We start from the raw sequence: 26,549 nt of genomic DNA, 5'->3' as shown, positions 1-26,549 counted from the left end.
AAAACGTTGACCTTTCTCCAAATAAGTGTTTGCCCATTCCGACCCCTGAATATTATCCGACCATCATCAAAATCAATAGGCTTCTTTCTCTTTGGGACCCCCATTAACCCCCAAAATTTCGTGACGATCCGATCAAAATTGCGACCTGTAGCGTGATTACAAGAAAATCGGAAAATGGGATGCATTATCGACTATTGCCATATCTCTGCTATTTGACCACCTACGACAACCTATTTTACATCGTTGTAAAGGTGATATTTTCTACTTTCCTTGCCAGGTTTTGCTTTTGATATACCTCAAATAGAAACAGAGATATTGGTTTTAAAATAAAATGTTGACTTTTCTCCAAATAAGTGTTTGCCCATTCCGACCCCTAATTATTATCCGACCAACACCAAAATCAATAGGCTTCTTCATCTGTGAGACCCCCATTAACCCTCAAGTTTTCGTGACGATCCGATTAAAATTGCGACCTGTAGCGTGATTTCCAAAAAAATAGAAAAATGGGATGTATTACCGACTATTGCGATATCTCCGTTATTTGGTTACCTACGCCGACCTAGTTTGCATCATTGTAAAGACGGGATCTTCTACTTTCATAGTCAGACTTTGCTTTTGGAAAGTTTTCAACCAAAGCTGTGATATTCGTCAATATAGTTAAAATCGCAAAAATGAAAATTGGGGTTTTATTTGCTACTATTGTTATATCTTCGTTGTTTGATTACCTACGAGCACCTGCTTTACATCATTAGAAAGGTGATATTTTCTTCTTTCATTGTCAGGTTTTGCTTTTGGTATACCCCGTATAGAAGCTGAGATATTCGCTTTGGAAAAAAACGTTGTCATTTTATCCACCTAAGTTTTTTGCCCTTTCCGACCCCTAAATATTATCCGACCATCACCAAAATCAATAGGCTTCTTCCCCTCCGGGACCCCTATCAACATGCAAAATTTCGTGACGATCCGATCAAAATTGCGACCTGTAGCGTGATTACAAGGTTTAGATGGACAGACGGACAGACGGACAGACGGACGGACGGACGGACGGACGGACGGACACACATAGCCAGATCGACTCAGCTCGTCGAGACATTCATTTTGATATATATATGTATGGGTCTACGACCATTATTTCGATGCGTTACAAACTTTTTGGCCAAAACCAACTTATAATACCCTCCCCACATAGTGGTGTAGGGTATAATAACACTATACAAAACGCTGATACTACCCGTGCTAATGTATGGCTCCGAAGCATGGGTACTTGCGCAAGCAGATAAGGCAGTGCTTGGTGTGTTTGAGAGGAAAATTCTTCGAAAGATCTACGGGCCGATTTGCGTTGACGGTGAATATCGACGTCGTATGAACCACGAGCAATATCAGCTATACAAAGACATGAATATAGTTAAACGTATCGAGACGCAACGATTGCGTTGGCTGTGCCATATCATAAGAATGAGCCATGATGAACCCGCTAAAAAGATTAATACATGCCACATGGCCGTGCACGCAGAATCGGCAGGCTTAAGCTTCGATGGAGCATACAAATGGATGAAGAAATGAAAAGGCGCGGTATTCCAGAAAGCGAAGCGGAAAACAGAGAGAATTGGAGATCTTTTCTTAGTTCGGCCAGCTAGGTAAGTAATATATTTGTTCCTGGGTCTGTGATATGAAATTGCGTCTTAGACAACTAACTACTTATTTGTGATCATTTTAACGGCATAACCCGCCGTTTACTTTCCTCGTTTCAAGTGTTATTTTTTGCAAATAATGTCGACGTAAATGGAAACCCCGAAACATGTTTTATTATCAGTGAAACTTTGTTGATTATAGGTACGAAACTTTGCTCATCATTAAACCGAAAGAGAACAAAATTGAAAATGTTCATTGGGTGTTTAAAGAATACAAATGTCTCGATTACTGGATGACTTGGCTAATGTTGTTGTTGCCCAACACACATCATCAAGTGTTGAATGCCACACCAAATACCAAACATTACCCAAATAGTACACCACAAATGAAGACAGTGTCTAGAGTTAGCTTTTCTTGCCTTCTCATCTGGGCTGTCAGCTCATGTTGTATGCTTGTACTCTGACAATCCCACCTGTTTATAACCTAAATTGATTCTTTTGCATTTCTATTTTTTGTGGTGCATTTGCTACAATAATAGTATTTTGTGGTAAGATAGTAAAGGGAAGGGAAGTTGAAGGTACAATGGATATGGTTTATTAGGAATTCCGCTTTTATTTTGCAAAGAAAATCTAATGGCCTACTCCCAATGACATGCCACAATACAGGTATTGTATTGTCTAATCTTCCTGACTCACCCAAATATTTTGAAATGAATTTCAAAGGAACTACAATAACAACAAATTTACGTGAATTAATAACATTTTTGAGGCATGAAATTTGAATGTATAACATCAATTAGTTTAGATGTGCGTACGTTCCTTCAAAAATGAAAATCGTTTGAATTCAATTACCTTAAAGAAATAGAAAGTAAAGGGAGGAGGATTTAGAGGTTCCTACTTTCTTAAAAGAAAAAAAAAAAAACACAGAAAAATCAAATTGAATGGGGAATGTTTATTATCATTTGAAAGAACATTCGATGCCATTTATTTTTTATACCCTCAGCATTTATGCTAAAGAGGGTATAAACACTTTCATACGGGCAAAATGTGCTTCATCGAAATAATGGTTTTAGCACCCAAGTATGTTTGCACGAAATCCGTTTCAGACAATTTGGAGTTGATTTAGCCATGTCCGTCCGTCTGTCTGGCTGGCTGGTGCGCACGATAACTCTCGAACGGATCAACCGATTCGGTTTAAAATTTGGCTTTCGTAATATTTTGTCCAAACTTATTTTAAGTTCGAAGATGGGTTATATCGGTTCACACCTTCAGGTACCTCCCCCACAAAAGTTCGAAAATTTTCGGAAAATTTGTGCCCACGAAAACTCTTGAAGGGAGTAACCGACATGGTCCATACTTTGCACATAGTGACATTTCTACCAAACTTAGATGATGTTCCAATTTGGATTCAATCGGCCCACTCCTTCGGGTACCTCCCACACAAAATTTCGGAGAAGTTCAGTTTAGGACCTGCTCTCGAATCGCTTTGATTCTTGTTGTATCTACTTGTATTCACTGACCCCCATACGACGGTGTAAGTTCCATCGGGGGCAAGTCCATACTTCCTAAGAAAATAGCCTGAAAGAAGCAAAAAGCCCCATGACACAGTGTGTAGTGGTTGGAGCGCAAGCTAACTCTCGAACGAATCTGCCGATTCGGTCCAAAATTTGGCCTTCGTAATATTTTGTACAAACTTAGTTTAAGTTCGAAGATAAGCCATATCGGTCCACTCCTTCAGGTACCTCCCCCACAAAAGCTCGAAAATGTTCGGAAAAATTGCGCGCACGATAACTCTTGATGGGAGTGACCGATTTGGTCCATACTTTACACATCCTAATATATCTTCCAGATATAGATCAGGTTCGAATATGTACAATATTTATCCACTCCTTCGGGTACCTCCCACACACAAAATTTTGGATAGGTTCACTATGAGACCTGCTCTCGAATCACTTTTATTTTTGTTTAAGCAACTTATATTCGCTGCCTCAATTACGGCAGTAAACGTTTTATCAGGGGCAAGTCCATACTTGTTGAGAAAACATCCCGAAAGTTGTTAAAACCTCCTATGGCACAATATGGAGTGGCTGGAACCGTCCAAACTTTGGATATTATAATATTTCTTAGAGTATTAGATGAAATTCGAAGGTGGTGCTTATAGGTCCACTCCTTCCGGTACCTTCCCCACAAAAGTTCGAAAATATTCGCTAAAATGGTACGCGCGATTTCTCTAAATATTGTCGAAACTTAGTTTCTGTTCAAATTTGGGCCCTATCTGTCCAATCCTTGTGGTACCACCCTCACAAATGTTCAACATTTTTGTATGTTTAAGGGTCTGTTCGAGGATCCTTTGGACATTTTTACCGAAGGTTTTCCAAGTGGCCCTGTTTACAGCGATATTATGTTTTTCGTAGGCTAGTGCGATAAAAAAGACCTATCTAACGTCATCTCCGCAAATTTTTGAGCTTTAATCTTATCCATACTTTTGTGGGTTCATACGCCCAAAATTTTGAAAACCGCCTAAATACATTAGTTTTTTTTTTTTTTTTTTGGGAAAAAAGTATTTCAATCCACACAGGCTGAGGGTATATCTCTGTCGGCAAATCCGAATGATACTTTTTTACTTGTTACAGATTATGTCTAACAAATACTGGCCGAGGCTACGTCTCAGACGATCCATCCGTTGAGTCGAATTTTCAATGACTCGTTCAAGCTTTTCGACTGGAAGCTGGCGAATGACACGTCTGATGTTTTCCCCCAAGACCGGAATCGAAGCGGCTTTATCCGCGTACAATTTTGCCGTTACACATTATCACAGGAAAAAGTCTAACGGAGTGATATCAGACGATCTTGGTGGTCAATCGACTGGATCAAAACGTGCTCACAGAAGTGTTATTTCAATAAATCCGTTGATTGATGCGATGTTTGGGAAGTGGCGCCGTTTTGTTCAAACCAAATGTCGCCGAGATTACGAGCTTCAATTTCAGACATCAAATAGATAACCGACGGACGGCGTAATAACGGTCGCCATAAACGATGAAGTCCTAACCGTCATCATTTTGAAGAAATAGGGTCCGACGATTCTACCGACCCACAAACTGTTATTTTTTAGGATGAAGTGGCAGCTCTTGAATCTCGTTAAGTTGCTCTTCTTCCCAAATGTGGCAATTTTGCTTGTTTACATACATATAAAGCCAGGAATGTGTTTCAGCACTGAACAAAATTAGACCCGAAACACTTACTTACTTACTTAGTTGGCCCATTACAGAACATTTGTTCCATAGACCGAACTAAGAAAAGATCTCCATTCCTCTCTGTTTTTCGCTTGACTTTTTGGAATACCGCGCCTTTTCATTTCTTCATCCACTTGTATGCTCCATCGAAGCTTAGGCCTGCCGATTCTGCGTGCACCGCCATGTGGCATGTATTCATACGCCTTTTTAGCGGGTTCATCATCGCACATTCTCATGATATGGCCTAGCCAACGCAATCGTTGCACCTCGATACGTTTAACTATATGCATGTCTTTGTATAGCTGATAGAGCTCGTGGTTCATACGACGTCGATATTCACCGTCAACGCAAATCGGCCCGTAGATCTTTCGAAGAATTTTCCTCTCAAACACACCAAGCACTGCCTTATCTGCTTGCGCAAGTACCCATGCTTCGGAGCCATACATTAGCACGGGTAGTATCAGCGTTTTGTATAGTGTTATTTTTGTTTGACGAGATGTGGCTTTGTTTTTAAATTGCTTACTTAGACCATAGTAGCATCTGTTGGCCAATACAATTCTTCTTCTTATTTCAAACTGATGTTGTTTGTTGTGTTTATGGCAGTGCCGAGGTAGACGAAGTCTTTAACTACCTCAAAATTGTAGGTACCAACTTCCACAGTTGGTCCGAGCTCTATGGACGTTTTGCGCGTCGACACCATCAATTTGGTCTTTTCGCCATTTACCGCCAGACCCACTTTCGCAGATTCTGCTTCGACCTTCCTAAAGGTATCAGTTACTTCCTTTACTGATCGTCCCATGATGTCTATGTCATCAGCATAGGCAAGTAACATGTGGCTATTGGTGTAAATTGTGCCATTTCTTTTGACATTTGCATCTCGTATTACCTTTTCCAGCAAAATGTTGAATAGGTCACACGAAAGGCTGTCTCCTTGTCTGAAACCTCTTTTGGTACAAAATTCTTCGGAGAGGTTTTTTCCAATTTTAACTGTACTAAAAAGCAAATGTGTCGGATTTGTTTGAGGTAGGTAACCGAAGATGTTTTCAGTTAAAGTCATCTTACAAAGCCGGATGAGCTTTGCGGGGATACCAAATTCAGACATTGCGTGGAATACCTTTGATCGGAGGGGACTGTCGAATGCTGCTTTATAATCGACAAAAAGGTGAAATTTGTCGATCTGCATCTTTTGGGTCTTCTCTCTTCTCTCCCGAAACACACTCCCCACATAACGCGAAGCTTTCATCTATAAATAGGTCGAATACCGGCTACACAACAAATTCTTTTACCCAAAAATTATATACATATGTGGAGGGTTTTGTCAATTTTGGAAGTGGATATTATTCTGGCTGTCATTCCTTACTGTTAACAGCACCACAAGGAATACCTTGGGTAAAAATTTCCAAATGATCGTCGAACAGACTGTAAACAGCACGCAAACTAAAATATTGAACATTAGTGAGGACGACTAGAGCGTACCATTTTAGCGAATATTTTTTGAACTTTTGTAGAGGGGTACCCCCAGGGTAGTGAAAAGATGAGTATAATCATCGAACTTAATCTAAGATTCGCAGAAACATTACGATATGCAAAGTTTGGACCAACGAAATATCCGGTTCGGGAGCTGTCTTGCAGGCAACAATCACTATACATAGCTGCCGTAGGGGATTTTTACAGGCTTTGGTAATTATCTCAGTCAGTATGGACTTAGCCCCAACAAAATGTATAAAGAGTCGCGTGAGTGAGCATGACCCTACACTGCATATTTGCGAAAAACATTTAAATGTTATGTGGGATGTACTCGTGGACCGATATAGTCCATATTAGAACATGATTTAAGTGCGCACAAGTTGGACCAATGCTTCTTTCGATAGTCATAGTGTCCACCAGGCACTTCAGTTGGTAACCGTGGATTTTTAGAGCTTTTGTCAGCATTATGTCAGGAAGCATGGTCTTGCCCACGTAAAACATTATATCTCAGTAAACAGGATCAAAAGAATCAGCTCGGTAAAACGATCATCGCACAGTCCTTAAACTGTACTAAAAAGCAAATGTGTCGAATTTGTTTGAGGTAGGTAACCGAAGATGTTTTCTAATATAGACATTTTAGGAACTTGACGTATGTGCGTTTGAAGGAAACTTTGCGATGTAAAAAGTTTCGGCGAAATGGCATACTCAATTCGTAAGTTTTCGACAGCATCAGTAATTCGAATTGGTGCCTGCAGGGTTATTTAGAGCTTTTAGGACATTATCCCAAGAAGTATAGTTTTTCCCGTAAAAAAAATTTACCATGCTACAAAAATTTCGTGTCAGACATATTAAAATTTTTGTCGATTGTGCCCGAAGCTCATCTATGGTAGATGGCTTACGATGTGCAAAGTTTGGACCAAATCGGTTACTCACTTCGAGAGTTATCGTGAGTAGTTTTTTAGTGCAAAATGTGAACGTTTCTGGGGAAGATATTCGAAGCGGTGTACCATTAAAGCCCATTTTCGAACTTGATCTAAGTTGGGACAAAATTTTAAGAGAACTAAAGGTTGGATCAAATGGGATAATTCCTTTGAGAGTTGGTGGTGACAGCTTTAGGTTTATTAGCTCAGACAGTAGGAATTTTCCCCAATATCAGAGATTATACAATGGTAATAGGAGGCGCGAGGGCTACTTGCTATACACATTTTAAAACCATCCGATTTTAAATTTTGTTTGGAGTTACACGGAGGTGTAGAGTTGAGGAAGTTTGGACCAAATCGGCTAATCCCTTCGAAAATTAATTTTGATCAGAATATTACGATATCCAAAGTTTGGACCAAATCGGGTATTCGCTTCGAGAGTTATCTTGCGACTATCGAATTTGGTAGGTAGCCGTTGGATTTTTACAGACAGATTTATTGTAATCAGCTCAGAAAGCATGGGTTTCCCTTGACGAGAGGGAGTTTTGCATAAATACAGGAGAATTGTGAGGCAGTTAGTTGTGATTCAGACCGCTTTCGCGAATAGTCAAAGTAAAGTCAATAAACGATTGTGGAATCGTAATCTAAAAGAACCCGCGTTATGCTTGGTAAAATCGAATCGGGGAGTAAAACAACGTCTTCGCGGGTTCAAGTTAAACCGAATTCAGTAACAATATTAGTGGTGGTCGGATAATATTTAGACAATATTTTCGTATTGGCACCAAGATAATACCTGTTTTAAGTCACTTGGAAGTTATCTTGATCATCAAATTTATTCTTTTTCAATAACATACAATATATTTGTTCGGACTATAAGTCAAAACAAGCGCTATTATTAATTAAGGCTACACCAGTAGTGGAATTCTGTAACCCATTTTTGAAGTTACCGACAAAGGTGAGTTAATAGTGTGCAAACAACTTCTGCAAGCATTTTGTGAAAGTAGAGACCCAATAGACAAAACCCTATTTGGGGTTTATTTTCTTTAAATATTGACTTGGTAAAACAAATCGGGCCTATATCTCTGAAACCAATACAAATATTATTTTGACATCTGAAGGTAAAAGCAAGAAGAAAATATTTGAAGGAATGATGAAATCGAAAAACTGCATTTATCGCCTCAGATTATTGGGGTTATTCTGAATGAAAACTCCCTGTGAAGTTTGCCTTTCTGACGTTTCAACTTAAGGTAGAAAGTGAGCCAGGGGAGTTTTCATTTAGAATAACCCCCTTTATAATTATTGTTACGAAAATAACTGGTAGATTTAAATTAATTTAGACGAATTTCTGTTAATTTAAGAATTTGAATGGTAACGTAAATTTTCATTAAGTTTATTTAAATCAAATTTACAAGTAAAATTAAATCCTCGACACATAAGAAGCGTGGCATTATTGCTGAAGTCATATCTGATAAAAGACTAAAGACCAAGTTCGACCTAATAAAAAGATTTCAGAATCACATTTGAATTAGGTCGAACTTGGTCTTTAGTAATTTACCAGATATGACATAAGCAAGAATGCCATGCTTCTTATGTGTCGAGGCCTTTACTCTATAGAATTCCAATCACTATTCTTTTATGTTTGTTTTGCTATTGTTCTTGTTATACGCTTCCAGTTCCCTCTCTTTTTAATTTATTTTGTGCATTAGTTATTCTTCTGCATTGTGACGTATTCATTGTAACCCCTGTCCTCTCCCTTATTTACTACCTCTGTCCACATTAGTTGTTGGCATTAATTCGTCTGTTTGTATATATATGCGGATGTATATTTGCAAATCCACCAGCATGTCGCGTGATCATTATGGAACATTCTAGTTTAATGAGACTAGAATAGTCTATGTATCAGCGGGCACGTATAAATACGGGAAAGGAACGGCTGGAAGTTGAGTAGTTATAAATCAGTACTAGGCAATGTGTACACTTTTGCTCTCAGGAAGCGTTACATTCTCCACACATACAACTTTACACCAGAGCCATGCCGTTCGTTGGTATTGTTGAGGTTACGAAGTTTGTGGACTCTAACTGGTGGTAAGCGAGAGTAAATTTACGCTCCCGAAAGTCACAATGCCTTACTCCAGGGGTGCTGAGAAAGTTAATGTATTAGTAGTGGTAAGACACTCTCCCCATTGCCAAGCAATGGCAAATTAGAATTAAAGAGAGAATACGTGTGGTTTGTTTTTACGCTATCGTATGGAATCGAGCACCAATGCCTTACTCTGCTTTTGTCTAAGACACATTCATATAAGGTAGAAGTGACAATCATCTGTATTTTTACTTTTTTTTGTATATTTGGTTTTCAAAATGTAATAGAGTCTACTCATGAAATTTGGAACTTCGAAATTTGCTACCATAAAATACTTCTTTTCATCCTACACGTGTAATAAAAATGACATACGACAGTTTGGAAAGCTTTATATTTACATTTAGATTCGAATTTTGTTCTATTTCAAAGGATTTTCAAATGTATTTATGTTTTTCCTGAGAAAATTGTAAGAACGACCCTATTATTCAATTTGTTCTTTGACCTTAAATTTTCAATAACAACAATGTTGTTTTTGTAAATTTGTTAGTTGTTGTAATTCATGCATATACCTTATATAAATATGTCTTGCTTTATTCATTTAGAAACAATGAACTCGCACAATAACAATTACGCTCTCTCCGATTGTTGTTGTGGTGTGCCTGATGCTGTTATAAATCATTCCGCGAGTTAAGTTGTCAGTGTAAACTAAAGAGTAACCGGAATAGAGTAAAGCTTTGTGCTTACTGGAGATAAGCTTTGAGCTTACTGGAGATAAGCTTTGTGCTTAGAAGTGAAATAAAGTCTCGCGTGTATAAGTGAATAACGTCAATAAAGCATTGTAGAATCGTAATGCATAACGAACCCTGTTATATTTGGTACAAATCGTATCGGGGAATAAACAACGTCTACACGGGATTAAGTTAAACTCTAATTCCGTAACAATATATTTAAAAATTCCAGTGTATTTCGCAGAGTATATCCAGAGCTATTAAGTTTTTCTTAATGCTATCTTTGGAGAAATATTCGCTGGAATCTAATACAAAATGTTTTCGAACATAAATATGTTTTGTAAAATGTATATACAACATGAAATTAGAATTTTAGAGTTTCAGAATGTACTGAAGAATCGGCACTCTATTTGGAAGATTTTTTGCAAGAGGTTACTTGGTTCAACTCTCAACAGTTTAGCTGCTACTTAGCAGAATCCAGAAATTATGTGATGATGTGATGTATACAGTTTTTTTAATCTGTTTGACACTTAAGTTCTACAACTTTAGGGCTACAATATTTCTGAAAACTGCAAACTTTCTGAGATAAAGGCCCGATTAGTGGAAAAAGGGTTGATTTATTCCGGTTTATACCTGGCCATAAAATCCAAACTCGATCTAACAACGCAAATGCCAGCTATGGTTTTTGTAGTCTAAATATGTACTTTCAGTAAATGACCACTACACCTTTTTCAGATGTAATTCGAATCATTTTAGTTGTAATTCGAGAATTCCATTTGTAATTCGTAACATTTTATTTGTAATTCGAGAATTCCATATGTAATTCGAAACATTTCAATTGTAATTCGAATTATTCCATTTGTAATTCGAATTATTCCATTTGTAATTTGAATTATTTTATTTGTAATTCGAATTATTCCATTTGAAATTCGAATTATTCCATTTGTAATTCGAATTATTCCATTTGAAATTCGAATTATTCTATTTGTAATTCGAATTATTCTATTTGTAATTTGAATTATTTTATTTGTAATTCGAATTGTTTTATTTGTAATTCGAATAATTCTATTTGAAATTCGAATTATTCCATTTGTAATTCGAATTATTCTATTTGTAATTTCAATTGGAATAATTCGAATTACAAGTGGAATTATTCGAATTACAAATAAAATAATTCGAATTACAAATAAAATAATTCAAATTACAAATAGAATAATTCGAATTACAAATAGAATAATTCGAATTTCAAATAATTCAAATTACAAATGGAATAATTCAAATTACAAATGGAATAATTCGAATTACAAATGGAATTCTCGAATTACAAATAAAATATTACGAATTACAAATAGAATAATCGAATTACAAATGAAATGTTACGAATTACAACTGGAATGTTTCGAATTACATGTGAAAAAGGTGTACAAGTTGTTCGCATTTCCAGTGTTGCACAGTGTAATCCCACCCTAACATCAAGGTAGTTGATTGGTACAAAGAAATGTTTTAACGAAGTTTCATGCGGAAATTTTAATTGGTGAATGATGCTTCCAACCGTTGTGAAATTTATATATTATGTGGAAATATTAATATGAAATATGCAATATTGGCATCGTGTAATTGATATTCCAATTTCAAATGTTGTTGTGTAATGACGAAAAATTAAATTAAATTACATCAGAAAAACCAAAGTCGTCCTTACATTTCATGTTTCATGACCATAAAAACAGGACAGTGATGTTGTGTTTGAACATACCTGAAAAGAAAATGTAAAAGATTCAAATTTAATTTGATAGTGCATATGCATATACAAAATAATTGACTTTTCAATATAGAAAATTAATCTACGTAAGTATATCGAAAGCAAAACAGTTAATGGAATTTGAGAGCACAATAAAATATATATTTTTAATAATACTAGCAGGGTATATCCGACTTAATTGGACCTTTGTTAAAAATTTAACTTTTTGTTTCAATAACCTTTATATGTTCTTTATTTTAATTTCCAATATATCTTGTGCTTCGGTTCATTAAAATAAAAGTGGTAAATAGTTTAATTAATAAAATGAAACATAATTAATTGCCAGATTACATTACCTTCTTAATGTGTTTCATTACATTAATGAAGATATTGATAAATTTTACTTCAATGAATCTTTGTGAGTAATTCAATGAAACTTTTCGTTAACTTAAACAAAAGAAAGATTAAATCTACTTCGTAAAAACTACCAACAAAACGAACAATGTCAGTTTTCAGATAAAATAATTAATTAAATCGAAATAAATTAAATAATTTGAAATGAGCAGACAAAAGCTCGATGTTGTATGGCTCAAAAGCGTTGGTGTGCCGTATAAATATATTTAAACTTGCCTTATAGCGGAACTAGATAAGATTCCCTTAATTAAACAATTACCAAACATCCATGTGAATAAGCTATTTTTGGTATATTTCCGTTTCAAATTTATAACGTATTTATCTCTTAATCACAGAATAGCTTCTGAATTATATTACTTTCTGCTCCTTCATTGACATTTCTTATGCATATTTTTCATATCACCAACGTACACATGTTTTTTATGATGTACATTTTTATAAACCGACAAAAAGTTTAAAAGAGACAACGGATGTCATAAATGTTACAGATTTAACTGTCAGATATGTATAACCTTAACAACATCTCAATAAATTAACAAATATTCAATTAACATTTCTATATCAACCATTGACCATATTTGGTGTTCATTTTGATGACAAATGAAAAAATCCAAATGATTGGTGACAGTTCATTTCTCTTAATATTCAAGTTCATTTTGTCGCCACAAATTAAATAGCTCATTAAGTACAGACATATGTACATGTGTACATACTTAGATTAATTATTCTAAACATAGCAAAAATTAACAAACAACTGTCTCGACTGCAAGTAAGAAGGCGTAAAGGCTACCATAGTGATTCGAGGGCAACCATAGTAACACTGGCGAATAAAGATATTATTTTCAGTCAGTACCGTCGGTGTCTGTCTGGTAGCTTTAAGGTAGCTCCACCACAAGCTGCCGTATAACCATTTTTGTGCTTTTTTGACTCGTGTCAAGTGTTATTTTTGAATTGAACTGGTTTCTTTGTTGTTGTTGTCATTTGTTTTGACTTGTTAAATATTTATTTTTGGCAGACGCAATGACTTACGATAGACAAGACATCAACGATTGTACTATGATGTGTGGGTTGTTCTAGTAATGTTATATGAACAAATTCAAAGAAATCGTTATCGTTTTTGAATGTCAAACGACAGTCTATTAGTCCTTATGTAGGTATAAAATTTGTTATATTTTAAAGAAGTAAAGCAAAGGTATTTTTTGTTCCTATCATGGCAGAACTACCAGGTAGTGGTATCACACCAGCTGATCGAATATGAAAAGTCAAATCACTTTATAAAAAAATTATTTTTGTTGTAATTTCCCCAACAACATAAAGAAAGTTTTGACATAACATATTCAAAATTTTACGATGCCACTACCTGGGAAATTGTGCCATGGTCCCTATCTTGTGCTACCATTTGGGCATGAACTTTTCTCTGATAAAAAAGAATTTTAAAAATTATTTCCACACAAAACTCGAAAAGTTGAATTACAGCTCATTTGGATCAAAATTGGAAAATTTGGCTAATGACGCTACATCAAAATATTGTCCAATTTACTACTACATAATTTGGCGGAAAAAAATTTGCTAAACCCTTCAGCATACATAATGTTTTTGTTATAGCAAAACATTTTGGTAAAGGTACCTCTGGTTCTTCTGGAAATGTGGCTAAAACCTTTAAAAAGCACGAAACACAAAGTTACCATAACAAAGCGTTGAACACTATCCCAGCAAGATAAATTGGAAGTAGTGCAATGTGGACTAGTTCTGTCACGGCATGTTTTGATGCAGTTCAACCGGAGTCGTGAAAAAGGCACTCCAGTCCTCACATTTTAACCGCATTTGGATGCAATCCAAAGAATCACATCCATTTGTCACATTTCAACAACATCCGGATGCAGTTCAGCGGAGTCGTGAAAAAGGCACTCCAATTCCTCAAAATTTAACAGCATCCGGATGCAGTCCAAACGGAGTCGTGAAAAAAGCACTCCGTTCGCTTCATTTTATTTGCAGTTGTTAGAGATCCCTACATGTACATAAATCAGTTTGTACATCTCTACATTTTCCAAAAAGAGATAAGCGTGTTAACATTTCCAAACATTTGTTAATACAAACTAAATAATATTTAATTTGTGAACATTTTTCCGGTAACTCACGAGAAGAAAATTTCCGAATGGAGTGCTGTTGGAGTACATGTCGAAATCTTGACTGGTGATGGGAAGGCAACCCATTTAGCAAATGAAGTAAAAACAGTTCAGCTTGGAACAAATGGAGAGCGGAGGAAACACGCATGTTTGCGATTGAATTCAATGGAGAATTTTCATAATTTGTGTTAATGTAATAAAGTTCTTAATATTTTTGTTTTACACAAATAATAAATGCATTTTATTTGTTCTGGCATATTTTGTAATGGCTTGCACAATTTCCTCAGAATGCCTGTATCAAAACACGTGCTTTGGACTGCCTCCTATTCTACCCCAAAGGGTTAGTTAAAATGCAATGCCAAAGGGTCAGTTACAATGCAATGCCAAAGGGTCAGTTAAAATGCAGTGCCAGAGGATCAGTTAAAATGTAGTGCCAAAGGGTCAGTTAAAATGCAGTGCAATGGAGTGCCTCTTTCAGTAGTCACGCTCTTGTAAAAATCATGAGTGAAAATTCATAATTTGATGCACCTTCAGATCACTTGTACATATCATTTAACTGCCTCTTTGGAGGCAAACTTTTTGCTGGGATGGTCTATCTTCGAACTCAAACTAAGTTTGGAACAAATATTAGGTGGTACAACGTTTGGGGACAGACTTTAAATCGACTGAAAATTGCCTTCATATAACTGGTGATAGACCCAGTAATTCTAATTTGCTAAAGGGTTTTTGGAAAATCGACCTCTAAGTGTACGAAAAGTACTAAAATTTACAAAATTTAGTACCAATTGTATATTTTGAACGGATATAGCTAGAATCATGGAATTTGGTATGGAAATCAAGGTTGGGAAGTGGTGTTGATGTAAATAAATGTTTTTGGAAAATCGCACTAATGTGTGCAAAAAGTACTAAATTATACTAAATTTAGTACAAATTATAATTGGTTGAACGGATAGAACTGGAATCCTGAAATTTGGAATTAAGATTACTGTTGAAGTGTATGATTGAGACATGAGGGTGATTTTGGAAATTCGTACTTATGTGTACGAAAATTACTAAATGGTACTGAATTTAGTACAATTTGGATTTGTGTGAACGGATGGAGCTGGAATCCTGAAATTTGAAATTACGGTCAGTTGTGGAGAGTAACGAAGAAAACTTTTTGGAAATTCAAACTATAAGGGTACGAAAAGTACTAAATGGTACTAAATTTAGTACAATTTTGATTTGGGTGAACGGATTGAGCTGGAATACAGACATTTGGAATGGGGGTTACCGATGAAGAGTAACAATGAAAGGTTTTTGTAAATTCGAACTATAAGGGTAAAAGTACTAAATGGTACTAAATTTAGTACAATTTGGATTTGGGTGAACGGATAGAGCTGGAATCCTGAAATTTGGAATGAGGATCACTAATGAAGAGTAAAAATAAAAGGTTTTTGGAATTAGAACTATAAGTGTACGAAAAGTAATAAATAGTACCATATTTAGTACAATTTGGATTTGGGTGAACGGATAGAGCTGGAATCCTGAAATTTTTAATGAGGGTCACTGATGGAGAGTAACAAAGAAAGGTTTTTAGAAATTCGAACTATAAGTGCACGAAAAGTACTAAATGGTACTAAATTTAGTACAATTTTGATTTGGGTGAACGGATTGAACTGGAATACAGACATTTGGAATGAGTGTCACTGATGAAGAGTAACAATGAAGGTTTTTGTAAACTCGAACTATAAGGGTACGAAAAGTACTAAATGGTACTAAATTTTGTACAATTTGGATTTGGATGAACGGATAGAGCTGGAATCCTGAAATTTGAAATTAGGGTCAGTGGTGGAGAGTAACAAAGAAAGGTTTTTGTAAATTCGAACTATAAGTGCACGAAAAGTTCTAAATGGTACTAAATTTAGTACAATTTAGATTTGGGTGAACGAATTGAGCTTGAATCCTGAAATTTGTAATGAGGGTCACTGATGGAGAGTAACAAAGAAAGGTTTTTAGAAATTCGAGCTATAAGTGCACGAAAATTACTAAATGATACTATATTTAGTACAATTTGGATTTTGGTGAACGGATAGATCTGGAATCCTGAAATTTCGAATGAGAATCATTGTTGAAGAGTAAAAATGAAAGGTTTTTGGAATTCGAACTAAACTTATACGAAAAGTACTAAATATAGTACAATTTAGATATGGGTTAACGAATAGGGCCGGAATCCTGAAATTTGGAATGGGGGTCACTGATTAAGAGTATGAAAGATGTACCAAAGGTCGAAAAGTCCTAAATGGTAGTGAGTTTAGTATGATTTGGATTTGGATTTGAAGAGCTGGAATCCTGAAATTTGGAATTAAGATTACTGTTAGAATATAGAATTGAGATATGGAGGAAGCTTTGGAAAATGGTACTAATGTGAACGAAGCAGTACTAACTGGTACGGAATTCGCTGTATTTGCGTGAACAGATTACTGTTGTTAAATGGAACTACATTGGCTATAAATTGGGGTTAGGTGAACGGATAGAGCTGAGATATGAAAGTACATTTTGGAAAATCGTGTACGAAAAGTGCTAAATGGTGCAAAATTTGGTACCTTTTGGTATTTGCTATATGGTAGAGAATTTTGTACAATTTGTGACTTTGTAAAGGGTAGAACTGGAATTTTGAAATTCGGTACTAGATTAGCAATTGGTGTTTAGAGTGGAGGTAGGGAGGAGGTTTTGAAAATTCGTACTTATTTATACAAAAAGTACTATAATGGGTTTCAGGAGAACAGATAAAGCTGGAAAAGTGAATTGGAGTTAGGATATATGTTGAATATAAGAAAGTAATCTTTTAAAAGACACTAAGTAGAGAGGTACCGTTATATGGGGATGTACGAAAACGTGGATTTTTATGGTCATTTTGGATTTTTATGGCCATTTTGAATGCCGACAATTTAACGGACCTATTCGGGTTCTGGGCGAAACCGCTAAAGCTAGAACCTTGTATTGTAAATGTGCGTGATTGTTGTTGTGAAGGCGTGAGATAAAGTTAGGTGTTTGGAAATTCGTACTGGAAGGGAATGCTGTGTTAGTGAAGGGTTAAAACCAGGAGTCAAATCTGAAATTTGCAATATGATACGTAGTTTTGGAAATTCGAAATAAAAAATATGGTAGTTGTGTAGGGATGCGATACTTCAGATTTTTTTGTAAATTCTGACTACAATCGAAAAAATATCTATATATATAAAAATGGTGTAAAAAATGTATAGTAATTCATAAAATGAGAAGGGCTAGACCGATTTCTGTAAAATTTTTTGTCAGTTATTCGTATTTTCGAGGAGAAGGTCTTTACGGAAGAAAATTTTGGAAAATCTCTCTCGAAAAGTCGGAAAATTGGAAAAATCAAAATTGAGTTTTTGTATGAAATTTTATTCCTTAATAGCGAGACGAAGTTCGCCGGGTCCGCTAGTTGGTAATAAAAATAGGACTTAGTACAACAGAATCTCCAGTATTCACCATTCCCGTATTAAATATTGTTTATATATATTTTGTTCCCTTTCCGCATACGAAGTAGCGGGCATTTGCTAGTACATATATAAAAGAGTAGTGAGGTGAGTGACTGACTGATTGACTGAGTGACTGATTCATCAGCGCCCAGACGAAACCGCTGAAGCTAGAAAGTTGAAATTTTGGGTGTAGGTTGCTGTTGGTGTGTAGGGGTGAGATAAGGCTGGGTTTTTGGAAATTCGACCTAGAAGTGTACGAAAAGTACTAAAAGGTACTAAATATGGTACCCTTTGTATTAGGCAAACGGTAAGAGCTAGAATTCTGAAATGAGGGTAACTGATAGAGAGCTAGAAAGATGTACCAAAGGGTTTTTGGAAATTCGAACTATAAGTGTACGAAAAGTACAAAATGGTACTAAATTTAGTACAATTGAGATTTGGGTGAACAGATAGAGCAGGAATCCTGAAGTTTGGAATGAAGGTCACTGATGAAGAGTAACGACGAAAGGTTTTTGGAAATTCTACTTATTAGTGTACTAAAAGTACTAAATGGTACTAAATTTAGTACAATTTGGATTTCGGTAAACGGATAAAGATGGAATCCTGAAATTTGAAATGAGAGTCGCTGATGAACAATAACGATGCAAGGTTTTTGGAAATCCGAACTATAAGGGTACGACAAGTAATAAATGGTACTAAATTTAGTACAATTTGGATTTGGGTGAACGGATAGAGCTGGAATACTGAAATTTGGAATGAAGGTCACTAATGAAAAGTAACAATGAAAGGTTTTTGGAAAGTCGACCTAATAGTGTAAGAAAAGTACTAAATGGTACTAAATTTAGTACAATTTGGATTTGGGTGAACGGATTGAGCTGGAATCTTGAAATTTGGAATGAGGGGTCACTGATGGAGATTAACAAAAGTACTAAATTTAGTACAATTTGGATTCGGGTGAACGGGTAGAGCTGGAATCCTAAAATTTGGAATGAGGGGTCACTGATGGAGAGTAACAAAGAAGGGTTTTTGAAAATTCGAACTATAAGCGTACGAAAAGTACTAAATGGTACTAAATTTAGTACAATTTGGATTTGGGTGAACGGATAGAGCAGGAATCTTGGAATTTTGAATAAGGGTCACTGATGGAGAGTAACAAAGACAGGTTTTTGGAAATTCGAACTAAAAGTGTACGAAAAGTACTAATTATAGTACAATTTGGATTTGAATTAACGAATAGTGCTGAAATTTGGAATAAGGGTCACTGATAAAGAGTAAGAAAGGTGCACCAAAGGTCGAAAAGTCCTAAATGGTAGTGAGTTTAGTATGATTTGGATTTGGGTGAAGATAGAGCTGGAATCGTAAAACTTGGAATTACGATTACTGTTAGAATGTAGAATTGAGATATGGAGGTAACTTTAAAAATCATACTAATGTTCACGAAACAGTACTAAATGGTACTAAATTCGATACAATTTGTATTTGCGTGAACAGATTACTGTTGGAGTGTAGGATTGCGGTTACTTTGGAAATTCGTACTTATGAAAAAGTGCTAAATGAAAGTACATAGGCTATAATTTGGATTTAGGTGAACGAAAGAACTGAGTTATGCAAGTAGTTTCTAGAAAGTCGTGTACGATAAGTGTTTAATGGTACAAAATTTGGTACCTTTTGGTATTCGGTATGGTACAGAATTTTGTACAATTTGTGATTTTGTAAAGGGTTAGAACTGGAATTTTGAAATTTGGTATTAGATTTGCAATTGTTGTTTTGAGTGGAGGTAGGGATGAATTTTTGAAAATTCGCACTTATTTATACAAAAAGTACTAAATAGTAATATAATTGCTTTCAGCGGAACATATAAAGCTGGAAAAGTTAATTGCGGTCGGAATATATGTTGAGAATAAGGAAGTAAGCTTTGAAACGTTTAATTATGTGTACGAAAAGTTTGGTAACATGTTGGTACCAAAACCATTTTGGTATTGTGTAAACGGTTAAAGTGAGAAATACCTACTATAGGTGAACGAAAAGTACTAAATGGTACTAAATTTGGTGTTGGGTGTAGGAACAAAGCTTGGATTATATAATTTGGACAAAAAATACGAAATGGAAAAATATTTGTTATGAAGATCACTCTGAACTTTGAGATAAAGTTCGGAGTTGGGTTGGAAAATGTGCATAAAATCTTCAAAATACTCTAAGGTTTCAAAATACCTCTTCTAATAAAAGTGGATTGAAGTAGACATTTTTTAAATTAAGCTTTTATATTCTCTGAGTATTCAAGGTCCAAATGTAAAGAAAATTGGACAGTATAGATTTGTTATATTTTTAAAAAACACTTAGTCGAGGAGTACCGTTATATTTGACGAACCTATTCGGGTTCTTGGCGAAACCGCTGAAGCTAGAACCTTGAATTGTGAATGTGCGTTATTGTTGTTGTGAAGGGGTTAGATAAAGTTTCGTGTTTGGAAATTCGTATTGGGAGGGAATGCTGTGTAAGTGAAGGAGTAAAACCAGAAGTCAAGTCTGAAATTTGCAATATGAGTCGCTGTTGGTGTATGTCTGTGATATGAGGTCGTAGTTTTGGAAATCCGAAATAAAAAATATGGTAGCTGTGTAGGGATGCGATACGGCAGATATGTTTTTTTGAAATTAAAGGAATTAAATCGATTAAATGTTGGTATTAAAAATAGGTCTTAATACAACAGAATCGTCAGTGTTCACCACTTCCACATTAAATATTGTTCATGTAGATTTTATGCCTTTTCCGCATACGAAGTGGCGGGCATTTGCTAGTATCCTCATAAAGGAGGTTAACCCTACCAAAAGCTCTAGTGTAAATATGACGTAAAACTGATTTGGTCTTAGCTATACGCCTGAAAATATAAACAAAGATGCTAATGGATTGTAGCTGTAGCTTAATTTGAATATTTCTGGCTTCTGATATATTGACTTTCCCACGAAAGATTTTTTGCTGCTGTAATAATAATCACGAGAACTATCCAAAATAAACGTTAATATTTATCCGAACGAAAAGTGAGAATGATTCTCATATACATGAGAATACTCCATATTTAGAGAGCTCGGTTTTTCACTAAAAAATCATCATTCCAAAAAGTGAAAAGTGGTAGCGATCAGTAAATTTTGTAAGGTTGTCAGTGCGTTTTTAAAAATTACTCTTTATATTAAGTAATGATGAAGTTAAACCAATGAGGCAATACTCCAGACTTAAAGCAATAATTTATCCGAAACTCTACTAAAAAAGTGTTTGAACTTTGCTGGAGTAAGAACTGTTACGATGTGCAGAGTTTGGACCATGTCGGGTACTCCCTTTGGTTCTTAGCTTGCTCTCTAATCATTTTAAGTGGCGGTCGTATATTTTTAACAGCAATAGAGAAATTATTTTAGAAATTATGGATTGTTACAAAAAAATATACTGATGTAGTCCATATCCCAACCTGATCTTTGTCTGGAAGAAATATTACGAAGTATGGGCCAAATCGGTTGCTCCCTTCGAGAATTATTATGCACACAATTTTAGCAAAAACAAAAAATGTTTAACTATTTTGGTGTAGGCACTCGAAGAAATGGACCCATATGGCCCATCTACGAACTTAATATTATATTATGAGGGCAAAGTTTGGTCATAGTCGTTAAATCCGTTCGAGAATTATCGTCCGCATTAGCTAGTCGACTCCAATTTGATCAAATAAATTATTACCTTTAATTAAATCTATTCCGAGCAATGAATAATGCTGATTCTCTCCATATGACGGGAAATTTGATTTATTATCACAATTTGAACGCGTAATTTAATGAAAAAATTCAATTGCAAATTTCGTTTTAATAATTTATTGAAATAAAATATTAAATTGTAGAAAATTTATAAACGTCTTTGCACAAAAAAATATTATGGCTTTACCTAATTAATTGCGTGTGCGTTCAAAAAAAATAGGCAAATTTATATAAGGTAAATGCCAGAATTACAACAACTAACAAATTTACAAAAACAACATTGTTGTTATTGAAAATTAATTGTCAAAGAAAATATTGAATAATAGGGTCGTTCCAAAAATTGTTTTAGGAATAACATAAATACATTTTGAAAATCCTCTAAAATAGAACAAATTGGAATTAAAATGTAAATATAAAGCATTCAGAACGTTTAGGATGAAAAGCAGTATTTTAAGGTAGCAAATTTCGAAGTTTTAAGTTTCATGAGTAGCGCATAGGGCACTTCTAATGCCGTGCAAAACACAGACTAAAGACCAAGTTCGACCTAATCTTTAGTCATTTAACAGATATGACTTAAGCAAGAATGCCATGCTTCTTATGTGTCGAGGTCTTTACATTTTTCCTTTAAATTATAGAAAAAAGTAGTAAAAATTAGTAGATTCTTGCAGTACTGGAACAGACCAACAGTTATACATTATACGGTCAATACACTGTGGGCATGCAGGACAGCATTTGTAATAGTATTGGTAAATTTTGAAGTTTTTGTCAATATATTTGTGAATGTTTTTTGCAGGATAGAAATTAATGTATCCCATACACTGTGGGCATGCACGACTGCATTTTTAATAGTATTGGTAAATTTTGAAGTTCTTGTCAATGTATGTGTGAATGTTTTAAGCAGGATTGAAATCGAAGTAATCAAAAAACAATTACACTGTGACACAAAATGGAACTCAAAGTCTGGGGGGTGGATAATTTCTTTTGAATATGAAAGCCCTTGATGAGTAAACTAAGAACCCAAAAGAAAATTTTCGCCATAGGTCAAGTTTCTGAGATATCGCGCGATGAAGTTTTTGATTTTTTCCCTATAATACTTGGGAAAATAGCTCCATATCTCTGTTTGGCGTTGTTGTAGCTTCATTTTGAGGTGACATGTCTTTAGTCAAATCGATTGGCGAATCTTTTTGTACAACATTTCATTCTTCTAACTGAATGCCTTTCATGTCCTTTTCGTCCTTTATTTCTTGAACCGTAGTGAAAGTACCACAAGATGAGATTTTTCAGCATCCAAATGTTCTACAAAAATGTTGCTCAGAATATTTTAGGTACGGTTCTCTTTGACAACTAATCGATTTTTTTCCGTTTTCATTGTCCTTTTTGACATTTAATCGGTTTTGGTTCAGAAATAAACTGTAAATTCGGTTAAATACGTAAAAATGTATAAAAGAAAAAAATGTTATATCACCATATCGTAATATAACATTATGTTAAATTCAATAGCCATTCACTGAAGAATGATAGCAAAAAAATGTCTTATATTGTTGTATTTATGTCTTTGCTTTTTATACCCTCAGCATTTATGCTAACGAGGGTATGTATATACACTTTCATACGGGTAAAATGTGCCTCGTCCAAATAATGGTTTTAGACCCCAAGTATGTTTGGACGAAATGTGTTTCAGACAATTTGGAGTTGATTTAGCCATGTCCGTCCGTCTGTCTGTCTGGCTGGCTGGAGCGCACGATAACTCTCGAACGCATCAACCGTTTCGGTCCAAAATTTGGCTTTGGCAATATTTTGACCAAACTTAGTTTAAGTTCGTAGATGGGTTATATCGGTCCACTCCTTCCGGTACCTCCCCCACAAAAGTACGAAAATGTTCGGAAAATTTGTGCGCACGATAACTCTTGAAGGGAGTAACCGATTTGGTCCATACTTTCCACATCGTGAAATTTCTACCAGGCTTAAATAAAATTCCAATAAGGGCTCAATCGGTCCATTCCTTCGGGTACCTCCCACACACAATTTTGGAAAAGTTCGGTATAGGAGCTGCTCTCGAATCGCTTTGATTTTTGCTGTAACAACTCGTATTCACTGCCCCCTATACGATGGAACAAGTTTCACCAGGGGCAAGTCCTTCCTGAGAAAATAGCCTGTAAGGTAGTGTTGGGCAATCTCGTTCATTGAGCGGATCGATATTTTTCATTCCGTTCACCGAAAAGATCCGGGTCTTTCACTTCGTTCGTTGGATCTTTTTCATTCAATAAAACATTTCAGTCCATAATTATCTGTTAAAAATCGTTCTCTTCTACATTGATTGTTTTGTGTGTGTCAGTTTGTGATGCTTGCGTTAACGCAGCTTGTGTGAGTTTGTTTGTGTGCAAAAAATTGTGGTGGTTTTCTGAACGTGGTGGTGGTGATTTTGAATGTGAACGAAAGAAGCAAAAAGAACCAGAGAAGCTAAAAGAACGAGATGTGAGAATTTGTGATGCTTGCGCTAACGCTGCGTGTGTGAATTTGTTTGTGTGCATAAAAATGGAGTTGGTTTTCTGGTGGGGTTTTGAATATGAACGAAAGAAGCTAAAAGAACGAGATGAACGATATGATTTACTGAACGATATGAGCTAACTGAATCATTGATTGGTTTGTGTGTGCAAATTTGTGATGTTTGTGCTAACGCAGCTTGTGAAAGTAGATTTTGTGTGTAAAACTAATTACGATGGTTCTACTGCCAATTTTGTAAGCAGCAATGTCTTGGCCATCAGGGATCTAAATGAACGGCGTAAACGAATGTGCTGGATACGGATCCGTTCGTTCTGTTCACGGAATCGTCCCTTGGAACCGGTTCGTTCATGAACGATACAACTCTAGTGTAAGGTGCAAAAAGCCCCTGTGACACAGTGTGTAGGGGTTGGAGCGCAAGATAACTCTCGAATGGATTTGCCGATTCGGTGCAAAATTTGGCCTTCCTAATATTTTGTTCAAACTTAGTTCAAGTTCGAAAATAAGCCATATCGGTCCACTCCTTCAGGTACCTCCCCCACAAAAGTTCAAAAATGTTCGGAAAAATTTTGCGCACGATAACTCTTGAAGTGAGTGACCGATTCGGTTCATACTTTAATATATCCTAATATATTTACCAGATATAGATCAGGTTTGAATATGGACTATATTTGTCCACTCCTTTGGGTACCTCCCACACAAAATTTCGGATAAGTTTACTTTAAGACCTGCTCTCAAATCACTTTGATTTTTGATGAAACTACTTGAATTTGCTGCCTCAATTATGACGGTAATTCAGAGGCAAGTCCATACTTCTTTAGAAAACAGCCCCAAAGGTGGAAAAAAAACCCTATGTAGTGGCTGGAGAAAACGATAACTCCCGAAACGATTAACCAATTTGGGCCAAACTTTGAATCTCCTAATATTTTTTCCAAATTTAGTTTAACTTCTAAAATAGCCCATATAGGTCTTCTTCTTAGGGTACATTTCCCATAACAGTTCAACGTTTGTGCCTAAGTACAGTTAAGGCTCTGTTCGAAAATCGTTTGTAAATGTTCGTTGTGGTCATGTCTAGAACGATATACTGTTTTCCGTGGACAAGTCCATGCTTCCTGGCATACTGGCCCAAAATTTATACGATTACCCACTTAAATAACTAGTGGGCGCGATATCTATCGAAAATATATGACTTTCTAAATAAGATCCACTTCCATAATGGACTATGTCGGTCGATTTCTTCAAGTATCACCTCCGCAACACTTTTTAACTGTAATCCTAATCATCATTTTTGTTGGCAAGTTTGAATGTCCAAAAAGGGCCACAACATTTTGAAAAGACCCCACACATAGGCTGAGGGTAATCTCTGTCGGCAAAGCCGACTGATAATTTTATACTTGTTAGGAGAGACTTCTGAATTACTTCTTTATACAATGTCTGTGTTTTGGAATTCTGTGATAAATATAAAGGTCGTGAGGCAAGTTCAGTATTGTGCGGATTAGAAGTACACGAAATGAAATGTCTATTGGACAAAATGTACGACATATCAAGAGGATTCCGTAGAGTATATCTCGAAAATCAATTAGAAATTTGTTTTACTGCCTTAATCAAAATTTTGTATTCCTATTTTATATCAACTTGTTGCTATATAGTAGGAGAAAAATTTATTGTTGTGCATCATAAAGTGATAAAATCTGCTATTATAACTATCGAACAGATCAAGAGATTTGGTCCAAACTTAGGATCTCGCAATATTATGTCCAAACTTTACGTCACTTCGGTCCACTTTTTGCACTTCCCCCACAAGACTTCAAAATGTTTCTCTAAAATCATGCGCACAATAACTCTCGAAAGTCCAATTCGACTTTTTCGAGACATAGATTAGGTTCGAATATGGATTATATCGATTCACTCCTTCAGGTACTTCCAACACAAAATTTCAATCATCCGATTTGACCGGAACTTTAAATATCCTAAAATTACTTCCAGACGTACATATATCAAGTACCAAGAGGGTCTATTTGGGACAACATCTTCGGATACATCCCTCGCAAAAGTTCAACATTAGTGTAGTTTAAGGGCTGTTCGAGGAGCCATTGCACATTTTGACCAATGGTACTCCTAGCGGTCTGGTTTACAAAGCTCTAAATCTTACGGTGACCAACTAAAATGACGGTTGACACCATAACTGTTAAAAGGAATGACTTAGGTCCACTTCCAAAATGGTATCTTCCGTCTTCCTTTATCGAAGTCAAATTTATTAGCAAAACATAAGCATTTATTCGCAACACCCACAACCGTGAACTTGTATACCCTAAACTACCACGAAATTCTGAAACACCCTTACTACACAATTCTTAAGAAAAAGATTTTGGTTATGTTTCCCGTATTCGATCTCTCTACAGACTCACATAGGCTGAGGATATATCTTCGTCGGCAAACTCGACTGATACTTTTTTACTTGTTTTTCAGAAGTGTCTTCGGCCATAGTCCTTGGAA

General features: G+C 35.6%; 1 protein-coding gene across 19 annotated transcripts in view; it reads right to left on the bottom strand.

The window, feature by feature from the left end:
• The window catches only part of Svil (Supervillin), a 1,126,087-nt gene that overhangs the window by 754,464 nt on the left and 345,074 nt on the right, over positions 1 to 26,549 (bottom strand). Inside the window, exon 1 of one of the 19 annotated variants that reach the window (XM_073980361.1) lies at positions 21,538 to 21,756. The exons of the other annotated variants lie outside the window; for them this stretch is intronic. The gene's annotated coding sequence lies outside the window, so the exon portion shown is untranslated. Of the gene's footprint in view, positions 1 to 21,537; positions 21,757 to 26,549 lie in introns of those variants that run through there. 19 annotated transcript variants of the gene reach the window in all.

Source organism: Musca autumnalis, unplaced genomic scaffold (genome assembly GCF_047663935.1).
Source record: "Musca autumnalis isolate F117 unplaced genomic scaffold, ASM4766393v1 scaffold_4, whole genome shotgun sequence".
Lineage (NCBI taxonomy): Eukaryota > Metazoa > Arthropoda > Insecta > Diptera > Muscidae > Musca > Musca autumnalis.
Note: the sequence above shows the minus strand (reverse complement) of the source record. Positions and strands in the feature narration are given on the sequence as shown.